The sequence below is a fragment of the Delphinus delphis genome, chromosome 9, assembly GCF_949987515.2.
Source record: "Delphinus delphis chromosome 9, mDelDel1.2, whole genome shotgun sequence".
In the NCBI taxonomy this organism is placed as follows: domain Eukaryota; kingdom Metazoa; phylum Chordata; class Mammalia; order Artiodactyla; family Delphinidae; genus Delphinus; species Delphinus delphis.
Window position 1 is genome coordinate 30,873,446 of NC_082691.1, and position 16,411 is coordinate 30,889,856.

Below are 16,411 nucleotides of genomic sequence, written 5' to 3' on the forward strand. Positions count from 1 at the left end.
GGGAACTTCCAGCATTTTTAGAGTTTCACTATTTAATAACACTTTAATTTTTAATACATTCAAGTTTCTAGTTTTAGTGACATTCACAATGGAATATACAAGCACGCGTGTCTTCTAAATAGCCTTGGCTCTGTAAAAGAATCAGTGGTAAAACTGTTCCTGTAGTTTAGATGTTCTGGCTGGGTTACAAAAGCAGGCAGCTGTGTAACAAGTTAACATTAAATATTAAAGAATAAATGTAGCACTAAAGCATTAAGTTTAATTGTCTCTGGCTACATATAACTCAGTCTTTGGTGAACACAAAGTTAGTATATCAGGGTGGAAAAATTAATGACAGTGAAGTTTTGATTTTGAAATTAAACACAATGCATTTCTAAACATAGAAAGATGCCTGGAATTTTACCTTTAGGATTTTATCTGCAGCTCGGAGCCTATTAAGGCTATTTCCGTGTGCCTTTTTCTCTTTTGTGCCTACGTCACCGATTTAAGCTTTTTATTTATTTAATTTTAAGAAGAAAGAAGATGTTCTGTAGAAAGCATTGTGCCTGCTAACCACAAGTAGGACTAGAAAAGGACTAACGGGGGGGGAGGGGCGGTAGGGTCGTTGCAAGCAGGCGGTGTGGCAACATCGGATGATAAGAGGGAAGATTATACAGCACTCCCCTGTAATCTTATTCCACCCAAGAAATTTGGGAGAATGCGAAAAAGCAGCAGCCCAGCATTCTTGAAGGGGCGTGGCTTCCCTCCAGGGGCTGTCCAATCGAATTCCTTCAGAGGGAGATACCCCGAGAAGATTGATGAGGGTTGCTAGGAAACAGGAGCGTCCCCCTCCCGCCTGACCCAGAGATTGTTCTGCACAAGCCCTCTCCAGGGGCTCGCAATGTGCAGCTGAGCAGCGTGTGGGGCAGAGCTGCACATCGGCCTCGCAGGCTCGCTCCCTCTTTCTCCTCCAGCATGCGGTCCTCCGGTTGCTCGGGGACCACAGGAGAGTTCTTCCAGGGCTGACAGTCCAGGTTCCCCCGCAGGCCAAGGGCTCTAGCAGAGCTTCAAAGTTAGAGCCGACGACCTCCCTGCCGCCCCACTCCCCTTCACCCAACCCCTCCGAAATTCACCAACCTTTGCAGGCACTGCCTAAGGCTTTCAAACAGACGTGAAGCCGCCAGCAAAACCGCCCTGGCTTTCTGTATAATAATCTGCTCGTCTAGGTACCCTGGCTCACTGAAGACTCTGCAGATACACCCCTGTTAAGGGAGGGAGGAAGAGGGAAAGGGAGGAAAGGAGAAAGAGAAAATGAGAAGGAGAGAATGCCAGAAGGTCCGTGCCTCTGCCGAGAGTCCCAATTAGATGCGAAGAATTCAGCCCGGCCAAGGTGAAGGAAAGTTGCTTCCAAGCCTGGGAAGTGGGTTTGCCTGTACAGAGGAGAGGCACTCAGCTGGGAACTGCTCCCCTCCCCTCCTCGGAAGACCACTGGGTCCCCCCTTTTCCCAACCTCCTGCCTCTCTTCTCCTCCCACCCTCCCTTTTCCCACTCCCCACTGACTCGGAAGCCTGGATGCTCTACCACCAGGCAGTGGTCCAGCACGCAGCCTGGAGGGGGCGGGGGCAGGGGGCACTGTGACAGGAAGCGGCGCGCACAAGTTGGCCATTTCGGGGGCAAAATAAGTTCTCCCTTGGATTGGGAAAGGACAAAGCCAGCAAGCTACCTCTTTTGTGTCGAATGAGGAGGACCAACCATGAGCCAGAGCCCGGGTGCAGGCTCGGCCGCCGCCACTGCCACCACGGTCAGCTCCAGTCCCTGCCGGGAGTTGGCGGTTCGAGGTAAGGGGCCCAGAGGAGGACGTGCCCCTCTGGAGGGCGCCCAGTGAGGGCGCGGAGGCTCGGGTGCCGCGTGGCGCAGGCTCAGCCGGGAAAGTTGAGGCAGAGCCCGGACCAGTCCCTACTGTTCTGCCGGGGGTGGGAAGGATGGGGGCCAGAGGCAAGGTGGGTGTGCGTGAGTGAGAGTTTGTGTCTGCGCGCGCTCGTCTATGTCTCCGGGAGGGAGGCAGAGCTCAGGGCACAGATCTGCGGTCAGGGTGCCCAGGGCTGGAGAGGTGGAGGGACTAACTAGCGCTCGCAGACGCCCAGGGAGAGCAGTCTCATGAGCCAACCACCTCCAGCCCTGCCCTGGGCTCAGGATAGGTTTCTAATCCGGGATTCCGTACGCTTTGTGCACTGGAAACCGTGCGACCGACTGGCTGCCACAAGGGCGGTTTCCTTCCTGTGGGTACGAGGTTGCCAGGCGAGGTGGGCAGCGGTCAGTGGGACCTGGTCCTCGCCGCTTCTGGGAGACGCTCTGTTGCCAGAGGCGGCCAGAGGTTTGCTCTCCTGCAAGCAGGTTTGGCAAGGATCCCTAACTCGATGTCCTTTGCTCCTTTTGGCTTGAGCGAAAAAATCGAAAAGCCAGACGGGGAGCCTATCTCTTCATCGATCCTGTTCCAGTTTCTTATCTGACAGTGAGATAACACAGAGAGGGCGGGAGATTCGCGATCCAGAAATAGACTAGGAAATAGATCCAATAAGCTGGTTTCTTAAGGATTTCATTTAGATTTCCTTCTAGTTCCTTCCCTGGATTAGCAAACGTAGATTCCCAAAGGTATAGCACTCTCAGGTAGATATCTTAAGGGGACATGCCCCTGCCTTTTAAGTATTTCAAAGCATTGTGAATTTTAATAACAAACAATAAAACTGTATACTTCTAATGGTCTGTGCTCAAGTGCTCAGCTAATTTACTAATAAAGTTATTTATACTGTTATTTGAATAGTGATATGTTTGACCTACACAGTGAGATAGTTACATATCAGTATAGTCAAAGCTGAGATTAGTGTGAGTTAAGGATCTCAGAAGCACTTCATTACTTTAAGTTTCTTGCCTTAAATTTATCTGTGCTACATGATCTTAGAAGTGTTCATTAGCGCTATGTTGTGTTTCTTTGGAAGAAAAAAAAGCATCGATTTGTAGAGAAATATTATTCATTTTCCTAAATTTAAGTCTGCTTTGGATTATCTGATCACATATTTTAAGGCTGTTACCCGGACTCTAATTGTTCACGTAAATATATGTAATACAGGCATGACAAAACCATTTAGACTGCCAATACCCTAAACTCAGGTAGATTACACACTTCCTACCGAAGATGTTTAGGATACTTTATTTGTTAATACTTCTATAGTGCTATGCACATTTTCCTCAAAACAGCCCAAAAGAATTTGAATAGATTTTGGAAGTATTATACACCAGACTTTAATAAACTGATCTGTTCCCTTCCATCATGCGAGTGTCTGGTATTTACAAAGATTTCCCACACCTGTAGGTTTTAGCTGTTCATCCTTTCAAGTTCTGATCACCCAGCAGGAGGTACCTGGGTATTTTGAATAGACCCGCCCTAAGGCTGCCTTGATTTCTGTTCAGAGTAACACAGGTGCTCAGGATGCAAACAGGAGAAGTCTTGAAATTTATATTTTCACAAATAAGACAATGAAAATTTCATAGTATCTACATTCATTGGGCTAAAGAGAATGATAAATGGTACAAATAACTTTTAGAATTGATAAGCCCCTCCCCCCCAAAAAAAAAACCCTACTCATAAAACCTCTTGTTCTGTGAGCTAGATTCACACCAAGGAAATGTGAAACTCAACTTGCAGAAAAGTATGCCAACACAAGGAATAGATTAAATTTGGAGACAGGGAGAGAGAGTCACCCCTTGATTTAATTGAATGGAATTTGTCAGACTTCAGAAATATCTAATCAATACATTGAGAAAAGGTATGGAAGGCTACCAAAAAAGAAGATATTATAAATAATGAAAATATATCCTATGGTCTTTTTTAAAAGTTGCAGTGTACACATGAAAAGAAACGAGGGTAAGTCAGATGATTTACCCCTACAATTACCAAACATCAAAATGAGCCCACCTCTGATTTTATGTCACTGCAATTAAAATTGGTAAGTTAAACAAATGCAAAGATAGCATAAAATGCAGTGATCTTTATTTTTTATCAAACTTAAATTAATATTTTTATTGAATGAAAGAACTAGGATAATTGGCAAAAGGTCACGTGTCTCACTTCTCTACTTCATGACAGGTGATCAACCAGAACCACACAGAGTGAGGACCGTCTTATTTTGAAAGATTCCCAGCAATCACATTTTTACAACTTCCCTGGGTAACTTTTTCTCTTTCTCCTTTTACGTCAAGCTCTTTTTATCAAATTAAACCATTTTCTCTTTCTTGTCCATTCTAATAGATATCAGTCACAATATGGTACTTGGTTTCTTTCTCCAGGGTTGTAGCTACCTCCTGCCAAAATATAGCCCATTATCTTGGGGATGAAATGTTTCATTTTGTTGTCCTGCACTCAACATGGTCCCAAGATACCATTAAACAAAAGAAAATTACTACCTAATCTCCAATGAAAGCCAGCACAGTATGCATTTATGCATGTTTGAATACGGCCCGAGTTCCAGGCTAAGACTTGTTTTCTCCAGGGTTTACTCCCCAAAGAAGTAGTAATGTTTACCCATAGTTGTCTCACTTTGCTATTTTACACTCAGTTTAGTGTGCATTTTTGTCTCTCCAGAGACTCTGCTAAATTCTGCATTACATGAATTTGTTGAAATTGCTCCCAAGAAGTAGCATAAAATTGTAGAAGATTATCCACCAAAACTGTACACATAAAATGAGTACAATCATAGTCGTCATGGAGAAGGTAGAAACTATTAGGTCATCCCCCTCCTTCTTCTTCCAATGTAGGCTTGGTCCCCATAGCACACCGTATTTTGGAGTACTTCAGTGCAGTCTGATTTTAAATGGCTCACGTAATGACTTCTTCTAGCACCCTTGAAAGACTATTTCACAGTCTAATAGTTCTCCCTATCAAAAACTTTGTTGTGATATTCAGCCTAATGTTCCTCTGGTCCCATTTGATCTTGTTACTTATCCCCTATTATAACCCCTCTGGACCAGTCCATTCTCTTGCCTGAGTTACAGCCTTCATCCACCCTTTATACAGGACTTGTAAAATACAAAAGCTTTATAGAGTTACAGGAGAGAACCCAAAGGTGACAGTTTTATATCTGGACATCTTTTCTAAATATTTAAGATACATCTTTCAGGTCATTCATATGTATGTGTGTGATTATATATTCCCAATAATTTATTTTAGTAATGTAAGTGTGAGGAAACTTTTCATCTCTGACATTCATGACCTATGTGAATACTGAAATAAGTAACGTTCTATGTGGGTGCACATTTATGAGACATTTTCATTGCAAATGTGATGTCAACAGAACCCTGTCAACGCCCACACTACAAGGGAGTTCTGTGACATGCTGGTCTGATGCTCCACGGAGCCCCAGAAGCTGCTGGCATGTAAATTCCACTACTGAAATGAAAGTGATTTCCATAATTAATAGAATGTGCTAGGAATATAATAGTGTAGGTATTGATAGTTAAATGCATACATTAACATGATAGAGCAATTCTATTAGAATATAGTAGCCCCTTCCTGCTAAAACAATCTGAAAAGCCAGCAGAATTAGGCGTGAATTTATCACTATGCTGTATCATGAAAAGTAAGCTCAAATCATGCACACATCAATATGGAATCTATTTAGATTTATATGGAGGTACCATATGTGAAGGTTACTTTAAAAATAGAAAAGGCTGTAATAACCACAAGAGAGGAACAGGTTTTCACTTTGTTCACTTACAATCTGCTTCCAAGACATCCTTGTGTAGGATTCCTTAAGCGTCTCGAGCAAATATCTTGGTAGACTCACCATCCCACACAAATGTTTCTTCAAGTCCCAAGCATTGAAAGGCAAGTTCTGCCAGACAGTAGAAGAGTGATAGGAATCAGGGAATCCGCTCCTGGGTTACACTTGGCAAGTCCAGAAAATACAGAATCAAGAGTGAGGTGAATCAGCAGCTAAAAACACAACTTACTGCTGTTCCTTTACCGCTTGGTGATCATTAAGATCGCATGTAGAAACATTTACATGGATTGTTAGGGAAACAAAAAGCAGAAGTGGCATTCCAAAACTGAATATAGCTTTAGAGGGATAAACTTAGACAGCATGGAACAAATAACTTTAAAACCAGTATTCTCTCTTCTGAAGCCCCGAAGTGTTTTTATAGTGCCACTTACCACATAGTGGTGAGTACCCTCAAAATGATTTTCCTTAGAAACAAAGGCGAAATTGATTCTCTCGGAATAGGAAAAGTAGGCCATTAATATACTTGTGACTTCTCCCTGGGACAGAGGCATTCTAAGAAGTATGAGTCTACACAGAATGTATCATGTCTCCACCAAATGAGTAATCTTTTTATTGAGCTGGAAATCGTACACTGAACTTTCAGGAACAGAAGAGAGAAAAAGATCTTGAAAACATTCAAACAGAATCTCTACAAGCATAGACGAAAGCATCATATTTGGAAATAAAATCATATAGAGCGAGGTATCTCCACAGAAAGCTCACGTTTTTATTCCTTATTAGAATTTACTTCACTATCGTTGCCTCTGCACAATATTGCCTTTGCCAACCCGCCACACACACGCGACATTTCAGTAAATTCAGTTGGAAGAATAGAGGTGTGCACCAGACAGAGAGAAAATTTCAAAGCCGTGATACTAGACACATAGTTTGAAAAAAAATTACAACTTGCGTATATGCAGCATGGGAGTAGTATTAAGAGTATAACATTTTGATTAGATTACCCTAAAAAGAGATTAAAGAAAAGGTAGCTAATGGGGAAGCAACCAGTGAGTAAATATGATTAAGCACCTAGTATAAGCAAAACAAGATTCAGGACATACAAATGGGGACACACACAAAAAACGTTAAAACACACACAAACTCTCATAAACATGTTGAAGGTATTCCAAAAATCAAACTTGAAACTCTAGAGAAGACATTACAGGAATTAACAACTTTACAAAAAAGTCTGTTCCTTCATTTAAAAGATGTATTTAGATTTTAAATTCCATATATACATATTCTATCACCCTACGGAGACACTGTGCCACATGCTGTAAGGTGATGAAACTCTCATAATGTCATAATAATAGATAATTATTGACAAATTGCCATGTTCTGAGACCTCTGCAGAAACATTGCATTACCTGATTTAATACTCACAAAAACCCTATGAGGTAGGTGCTATGATCCCCACTTAATAGAAGAGGAAATGGAGGCCCAGAGATACATTTTCTGCAGCTCGGATAGTTAACAAGGCAAGAACTAGAATTCAAAACTTACTTTCTTATCCCAGGTCCTATTCTGTTTACTACTAAGCTACCTTGCCTCCCAATTTATGTTTTATGCGGGACTTCATTTCATTCACCGAATATTTTCTGAGCTCCAAGTAGAGGGACATACTTTGGTTAAAAAAGAGAGACAGACAGACAGACATGGTGAGAGAAATGGAATCCGGAACAGAATTCAACAGGCTCAGCCTCTCTCCTCCCCCAGAGAGACACAATCTCTTCTGAAGGGTGAAGAAACACAAACAGAAGAAATAAACTAAGAAATTATTTACAGTTAATTAGAACTAAGGGGGAAAAAAATGAGAATCAGAAATATTTCTCTCTTTATGACCTAACTACTTCCCACCAAGAAAATGAGCTGGTAAAAATGTTCTGCAGACTAGTACAAATTTGAAATTTCTTTACCCAGCTGAGATAGTCATTCATCTGTATCTAAGAAACTCTCAGCACTTCACACATTTGGGCGCTTATTCATAATATAGAATTTTCAGCTTGAAAAAGGAAGGGCTCGAGGGTTTCAAATTTTAAACACACTAAGAACAAGAGACGCAAAGCCACCTGCCAGAGATTCCAAAGGCTCAGTCAGTAGTGGGGCCCTGGGAAAACCCACAGACCCCGTGATTCTCTGACCTGGGTGCTTTCCCACAGGCAGAAAACCTGATGTCTTGGTTGCATGAATTTGTATTTCATTTCAGACAACCAAAGAGCTGAAATAGGAGTCTTTACCTGAAAGTCTTTCTCTGATTTGGGATTTGCCCTAGAGTATTTTATGGACATAAATCATAAATGGATATCACAGATCTGTCCCTCCATCTGGTGGAAGCAGTTTCTTTCGATTGTTAATAATACATAGTGCATAGATTATTAGTAATAGTGTGTATTTTGCTTAACAGTTTCCATGCACCATGTGTTGGTGAATATAACATAGCAGCAACTGCTTTCACAAAATATGTCGAAATACATGCCAATTCGGGAGATGCCACTACAAGGTCAGAAATGGAATTTTTATGTCTCAAGGAGGAAAGGAGACCTGGAGAATATAATTAACAGTTTCTATTTTGAAGCATCTTATTTTTCCTAAAAAAGCAAAGACCCTCTACATGCTAATGCATTAATCCCAGTGATTTCTGTCAAGTCCAGACCATACCTCACTTCAGAATAATAAGGAGTCAAGTCGTGGGACTTAGAGCCTAACACATATCCTCCACAGACTTTGCTCAAGGCCTGCCCTTGGGAAAGATGTTTTAAAGAAGTTAAATCCCCAACTCCCTCCAAAAGAATCTCTTCCACTACCTGTCTTGGTTCCTTAAGTTCTCTGAATTTTACCTAAAGTATTTCACCCGAGAAATACAAATGACTATATATTTATAGGTCCATGTAGTTCACCAACCCTCCAGCACACTGGATTTAAAGGTTCTTTTTTTTTTTCAGAAAAGCTAACTTCTTCCAGTTTGGTGTGGAGTGGCAGAAAGAACAATTATAATTTTGACCGATTTTACAAATTTGCCTGAGTAAAGTCCTTCGATGGCTATAATTTCCTGAACAAACATGATGCAGAAATTTGAGAGGAAAACAATCTTTCCTATAGTTACTGAACAAATGACTCCCTGCTAGGAAAGCCATTGAGGTGTTATAGAGTGCTCACCCGACCCACTTTTTTTCCTTCTAAACTTCTAAATGTGTATTTGTTGCTTCGTGGTGTAGGCAGGGAATCTAATGATGATAAGTATGGTCCGCAGAGGGAAAGGGTTGGGATGTATGAACTAGGAGAGAAAGAACCCTGAGAGACCCAGGGCAGTTCCCCTTCGCCCTTCCCTTCCCACCCTCACAGTTGGTGCACAAACAATTATCCACTCCCCTCCCTGTAAATAGTGTTTAGCAAATTATCGCCCAGAAGAGCCTACCTCAGAATCACCTTGAAGTCTACTTAAAATGAAGAATACTGGGACAGATGCATTCCGGACTAATTTCCTTTAGGTTGGGGTTCAGGAATGCATGTATCAAATATGCGCCCAGGTTGCTCTTATGCATACTCAAGTTTGAGAAACCCTACTGTTTCTGTCAGCTCGGGCTGCTATAATATCACATGCATAGACTGGGTGTCTTAAACAATTCTTAAACAATTCTTCACGTGGTGAAGAAAGAGAGCAAGCTCTGGTTTCTCTTCCTCTTCTTACAAAGATACTAATCCCATCATGGGAGCCCGCATGCTCATGACATCACCTAAACCTAATTACCTCCCAAAGGTCCCATCTCCAAATACCATCAGGTTGGGGGTAGGGCTTCAACTTATGAATCTGGTGCACGGGAGTGTGGGGAATCACGGTACAAAATTATTCCCCACAGCAAGTCCACTCTAATTAGATTGACCAGTGGCCTCAAATAAATTCTGTGAGCCTGAGAATTAATTAATTAATTAAGTTCAGCTAATAGAGCACAGTCTCCATGACTTGGGTGAATAGATTCATTTTTTGGAAAACTCATACTGTTGTCACTGCAAAGGAATTTTTCTTCTATTACCTAAAGGAAATTCCACTAAGAGAATGCAAACACGTACAATACGTATCTTTTGGATATTCTTATTAGGAAACTTCCTCATTTTTGACCTTTATGCTGTATTTGGTAACGGCAATACTGAGATGTTAGAAAGGGAGGTTACTGGTGTTGGAAGCGGATCATCGAGGAAAACATTATTTCTATTTCTGAGAATAGAAATTCTTCTAGTTTGGTAACTGCACACTTAAAACTCAAATTGTCTTTGGAACTAGATCCTTGTGAGCTAGGGGATGTGGTGAAACGTTGTTTGGTCACAGTCATCCCTTTTGCCCTCCGGATCTGCAGAGCAGTAGCGAATGAAACAAAACAAAACTTCATTTGGCAACTTCTTATACATTCTCCGCTCAGCTTCTACTTCATTCAAGTGACTGGTTGCTTAGCTGAAGCTAGCAAGCCTCACAAATACTGCCAAAGATAGTTCCTAAGCAGCGTTCAGAGCCACATGGGAAAAATGCTGGAGAGTGGAAGGAGGGGCGGGCAGCAGGGGGGAGGGGGATGCTTAGGCGGGACCACCAGCTTTACTTCCTAGGGGGTCTAGGCCAACTTTTTGTTCATTGTTTTTCCACACTTAACAGATTTGCTGAAGAGAAAAGCAATAAAAAATAGACCACACCACCCCCCATTCTCCCAAACATTAAAAAAACATTTGAATTTTTAAAACATACACTGTGGCAGGTACAAAAATGTCCAACTGCTGAAAGCTACACTGTGTCCCTTGCAGAGCCTGGCTCCCTCACCCTCTGTGATGGTTACAGTGTTTATACCTGATAATGGTACTTCCCCGGGACTCTTCCACTGACACAGTAAATCTAGCTAAAGCTAAAAACCCATCACTACCCTACATTTCCAGATTCTAGAAGGGACACCATCATTTTCCCAGAAAGACGGTTCCAAGTCTTGGAATTGCCTATGACGTTTCCATTCTGTCTGGTTCTCTGTTAACTCCACCTTCGTAATTCATCTGTACACTGTGTTCTTTTCTCTCCTACTACTGTCAAAACCTTAACCCAGGTTATCAGCACTTGCCTCTCAAACTTCTCTAACAGGTTATCTCCTCCAATCTCTCCCTCTTCACGTATTATTTACTTATCAGATATTTAATGAGTGCCTATTACGTGTCCACTCTCTATTCTACAGATGTTACAGCAGCGGTAAACAACCCCAAAAAAACAATTTATGAGGATTTTTGTTTTCATTCAGCTTCCACTAAATAGTGAGAGTCAGGCAATAAAGAAGGGAACTAAGGTGCTACGGAGAAAATATAATGATGTGATGTAAGAAAAGGGGGAAAGTTGGAAAAGGCAACGTTACTACCAGATCTTGATGAATAACTGACTTTGCCATTCCATTCCTTGGTTTAAAAGGCATTAAAGATAAACTCATTACTTAAAAAGGGAGTCAGAGCTTCCTAGCTTGGCCATCAAGATCTTTTACAAGCAAAGATCTTGTCCTAATGTATATTTCCAACCTTCCTTCCTCAAGATGAGCCTCTCCTTTACTCAGATTTTACTCGGATTTCTCCCACAAAAGAGAACTTTGAGTATCTTTGTAAGTCAGAACTTCATTTAGAATGCACTTTCTTCTTCCTTTCTACAAACCGAAACTCTAAGGCCAATTAAAAATCTCACCTCATCTAAGTTCATACTAATGATGTTTTCATGTGTCTTACCAACGCAATTTTCTTCCAAAATATTCATGTGATACTCATCAGCTGGGGGCTTGAATCATGAAATCCTGTTCTGTCCTGAGTCATAGGTAGATAGAACAGCAATTTGGAGAATAAAATCAGAAGGCAAATTAATTTTGTTTCACATTGCACCTTTTAAATGCATTCAGTAAACTACATTACACGCTGATGTAATAGAACAAGAAACCTTAATTGCAAAGGAGTCTCCATTTGCAAACTTAGTATGCCTGAACGAATATAATAAATAAAAATTTGAACTTTAGAGTTGGATCTCCTCTTTGTCCCCAGAAGGAGCCTATTTCGGGTCAGAAGTTCAGAAAGAAAGCACCAACGCTCCTAAGGTTCTCTTCCACCCTTTCTTGTCCCTCTTACCAACTCAAGTTCTGACTCTTCCAAAGATGGAGGGGGAAGGGTGGCCATAGGCAGGAGACATGGGAAATAAGTTCTTATCTAACAAGCTCCACAATCTCTGGGTGCCCAGATTTTTAAGGCTTACTCTCTCTTTCATAGTGTGTGTGTGTGTGTGTGTGTGTGTGTGTGTGTGTGTGTGTGTGTGTGTGTGTGTGTGTGTGTGTGTGTGTGGTGAGACTTTTTTCCCTTCACTGGGTATCTTCCATGCTGAAATATTAACATTAATTTCTCCCCTTCATATCTCACACTTTAAAAATAAGAATTACTGTTAAAATATTAATTTTAATCCATAAATTAGACCATTTTCCTAAAGGCACTTTGCATCCCAAACAAAATAATGCCATATAAAAATTTTAAATTTTGGCATGAAAAGTGACATCAATTGAATAAATTACATCCTTACTGAATGTCCACTGTTTTCAAGGCACTGGGCAAGGTATTGAGGAGGAAGATACAGAGGAGAAAGAGTTACCGTGTCTTCCTAAGAATGTATAATCTTATAAAAGAGATGAGCTATGCATATATTTAACTAAAGTAACAGGAAAATTCAGGAGCTCACCCGTGAAACCCTTGAGTGAGTAACAATACTTGTGGTTGGCATAACTATGGAAAGTACCATGTGAAAAATTTGCTTCTGTCCTGGACCTTGAAAAATGGTTAAGATTTCAGAAAATGGAGACAGCCACTGTAGACCTATGCAAGGGTAGAGAGATGGGGAAGGGGGAGCTCTTGGGGGAGCAGTGTGTGACCTGACTGAGTTGACGAGTAGGGTGCATGCAGGCCAGGGGAAGGTAAAGCTCCGAGAGCATATGGAACAATGGCTAACATTTCTCCTGTAGGCCAAGGAAAGCCTCTGAAAGCATTTGAGCAGGGGAATCAAAGCACAATGTGAAGATAAATACGAGAAAATAAAGGTTTGGGAGTCAGGGAGATGAGTTGGGTCATTATGGCAACAGTTCAGGTAATGATGGCCTAAACTAGGGCAGCGGCAACAGGAATAGAAAACACAGAATGAATCTGACACAAAGATAAATAGTGCCTCGTAGGTAAGAATTACCTGTTGGGTGAAAAAGTCCAGCCAAAACAATTATGCTCATCGTCTTTCTCCTTCTACAATAGAAAGGGGGTCATGCGATATCAAAGCCCTGGTTTAATAAAGGGAAAGGGGGGGAGGGTTAAAAGGCTATTTTTCAGGAACTTGGCTGGAAAAAAATGTAATATTCAAAGTACTGACGATTTAAAAACAAGACTTAGAAATGAAATCAGTACCTTCTACACGGTTATGATTTGATAGCATTTATCCACAGACAGCACGTTAAGCCACCACAGTCTCTCACCAGCCTCCTGGACTTTTGTCTTCCCCTTCTAAATCCATCCACCAGGCTAGAGCTGGAAATATCTTAATACAAATCTGAGCATGTTTCCCTCTGCTTAAAACTCTCCAAAAATTTTCCATTGCCCTCAGGCTAATCAAAACATGCTTTACCTGGCCCACTAGGATCTGCATACGGCTCCAGCTTTCTGTCCCCTGCCTTTCAACTCACTCTTCTTTCCATCAAACTGAATGGCTTCAATGCCTTGCCCTCTCTCTCCTCAGGCCTTCCCATAGCTGGGCAACTTCCCAGAGCCTGGGCACACTCAATTTGAATTTTCAGGGCTTAATTAGAATTCTATATCACTTCTGACCACCTATAGTGTAATAGGTTAGTTCTTGCTGCTGTGCACTCCGCAAGTTCCCTGTACTTCTCTTCATCATGCTTTACGATAATTGTCTATTTCCCCACTGGGGTCTGTAAGTACTAAAGAGACAGAGACCACGCCTGCTTATTCACAGCTGTATCTCTGTTACCCAGCAGAGCAAATCACACATAGTAGAAGATCAATAAATATTTATTGAATCAACGGAGTAGGGGTTTAATTAAATCACTCTGGAGCTCATTTTCCTCATTTTAAAAATCGGATAGTGATCTTTAAAATTCCTTTTAGTCATATAGTTCCTGCAAGTAACCTTTGTCAATAAAGAGGACGGAATTCAGCATCCCAAGTCAGAATCAGTATCCTACTATACTCAAAAAATCAGTGGGTCCTATTTATAAATTTATATTTTAATTGCTGTTTAAATAGGAAAGTCATCGGAGGGATGAACTGGGAGTCTGGGGTTAGTAGATGCAAACTATTACATATAGAATGGATGGATAACAAGGTCCTCCTGTAGAGCACAGGGAACTATATTCAATATCCTGGGATAAACCATAATGGAGAAGAATATAAAAAAGAATGTATATATATATATATATATATGTATAACTCAGTCACTGTGCTGTCCAGCAGAAATTAACATAACATTGTAATTCAACTATACGTCAATTAAAAAATAAATAAGTAGCAAATCATTAATAACAATGCTAGTGAGATGTTTCCCTATTCCTCAACCTGTCCTCATTCTGCAAACCTTTCTCCTCTTTACTGCACCTTAAACAGTGAGATCTGGGTGAAAAAGAGATAGAGAAAAATAACCATAAAAACTGAGAGTTGAGTAAACTTCCCAAGAAAGTCACCTTCCAGGCAGATTTCCTTGTCCCCAGAATTCTCATAAATGGAAACACATTTCAGACATTTTCATAACAGAGGATGCAGAAATCTCATTTGGTAATACTAATTTCCACCAGCTCCAGTGAATAACACCTCAAGGTGTTCCATTTAATGCAATCTCGCTCACAATACTCCTCAAAAGTAAAATAAAGGTGGCTCACACACATATTCTCTACAGCATTTTTAGGAGAATTAGAAGCCAACTGTGAATAACAATAACTTTTATTGAATTCTTACTATATGCTAGGTACTGCTTATTTGCTTTAGTTCTATTAACTCATTTAATCCTCAGAATAGCCATCCATATGAGGTAGGTACTATTATTATTCCCATTTTACAGAGGAGGAAACTGAGGTACTAACACAAGTTTACATAGTAACAACATAGGTAGGATGTGGACCCAGCAGGTTTAGCTCATGAATTTGACCAGTTGACTATACTGCTTCTTTAGTGAAATCATCCCCAAACTAAAATGTATAATATGCAAAAAACATTTGGAATAACTATCTTCTATTCCTTGATTTGAAAAACAATACAAAACCTGGTAACATTCTGAGCTCTTTGTGAGAAATGAAAATCAGTAGTATAGTCAGATATTGGCCCAATTTGCTAACACTATTAACAGAATATGTTTAGCTGTTTACATTTATTATTTTCACGTAAAACCTTCTAATTCCAGTAGCTTGAGAGTCAGCTAAAACTAAAAGAACCACTTCTAAGGCCTTATTTCTTTACAAATAATTTGTTCTTTTGATTTCTAGAACTTGCCCACTCCTTGAAAAGGCAGAGTGACAATGCTTTTAATCTTTTTACTAGCGAGAGAGAATTTAAAGAAAAAAATCACTTCTCTTATTTTGGGGAGAAAGAAAAGATCTCAGATTCTTTTGTGTAAAACAAAAATAATTGATACATGGGTGAAACCAGTGGTCAAGAAAAGGCAACTGTCCTACTTTATTCCTTTTCCTGTCCATCCAGCTCTCAGAGTAGGTATCTTTACATGTATCTAACCCTTGAATTGATTTATTAAGCTGAGTTTACAAGCTAAAGAGGAAGAGGTCCAGAGGAGATAATTACAGAAATACAAATCAAGAGAGACAGCTTTGAAAGAATAGTAATTTTGCTTCTTGCAACTGACCTTAAATCCCTAGGAGGAGAACAGAACAGCTTAAAGCAACCTTTTCTCTCTATTCAGAAGTGATGGCGAATTAATTGTGCAGTTTAGCTGAACTTTGCTTTCCCTTGTATCCTAGGAGGAGATCTCTGACAGACTGGGAATTTTTGCTTGTTTGTAATGTAAACTCAGTATCGAGAGGTAGTTCTTCACACTGCATGGGCTCATTGGAAAGCCCTAATTCCCAAAACAAACAAAGAGGGAAAGCTGAACAAAATAATCCACCAGCAAAAGGGAAAATAGAAAAAATAGAAAAGAGAACGCTTGAAAAACAATCTTTATTTTGATCATTTGATTTTAAATAATGCCTGAGAACAATCCTGGTGACATCAGAAGTCTGACGACAAAATCCAAACTTGCTCATCAATGAAGGTGTATCCATTTACATGGATTCATCAGTTGCTTTGATTATAAAAGCACTTAGTGAAAATTTTGTCTATTTTTGGTATATCAACTAGTCCATGCAGGTCTAGCAAAAAGGAGGTTTGAGCGTTTGCTGATGAATAGCAACACTGCTAAGTACTAACTGTGAGAGTTAAAATTAGAGCATTACAATTCTAACTTCCTCAAATTGGATATTTCCACGCCTGCACATACCATTTCAGTTAGGTAATATTACCCTTATGATGCTAATTCTATAGCTTCCTTCCTTTAACCATGACATTTTTACTCATCCATTCAACAACTG

At 40.5% G+C, this 16,411-nt stretch overlaps 1 protein-coding gene across 2 annotated transcripts in view; it reads left to right on the forward strand.

Annotated features, from left to right (window-relative positions):
• Nucleotides 1-1,554: 1,554 nt before the first annotated feature.
• The window catches only part of GRM3 (glutamate metabotropic receptor 3), a 234,208-nt gene continuing 219,351 nt past the window's right edge, over nucleotides 1,555-16,411 (forward strand). For both annotated transcript variants that reach the window (XM_060020344.1, XM_060020343.1), the window contains exon 1: nucleotides 1,555-1,817. The gene's annotated coding sequence lies outside the window, so the exon portion shown is untranslated. The remainder of the gene's footprint in view (nucleotides 1,818-16,411) is intronic.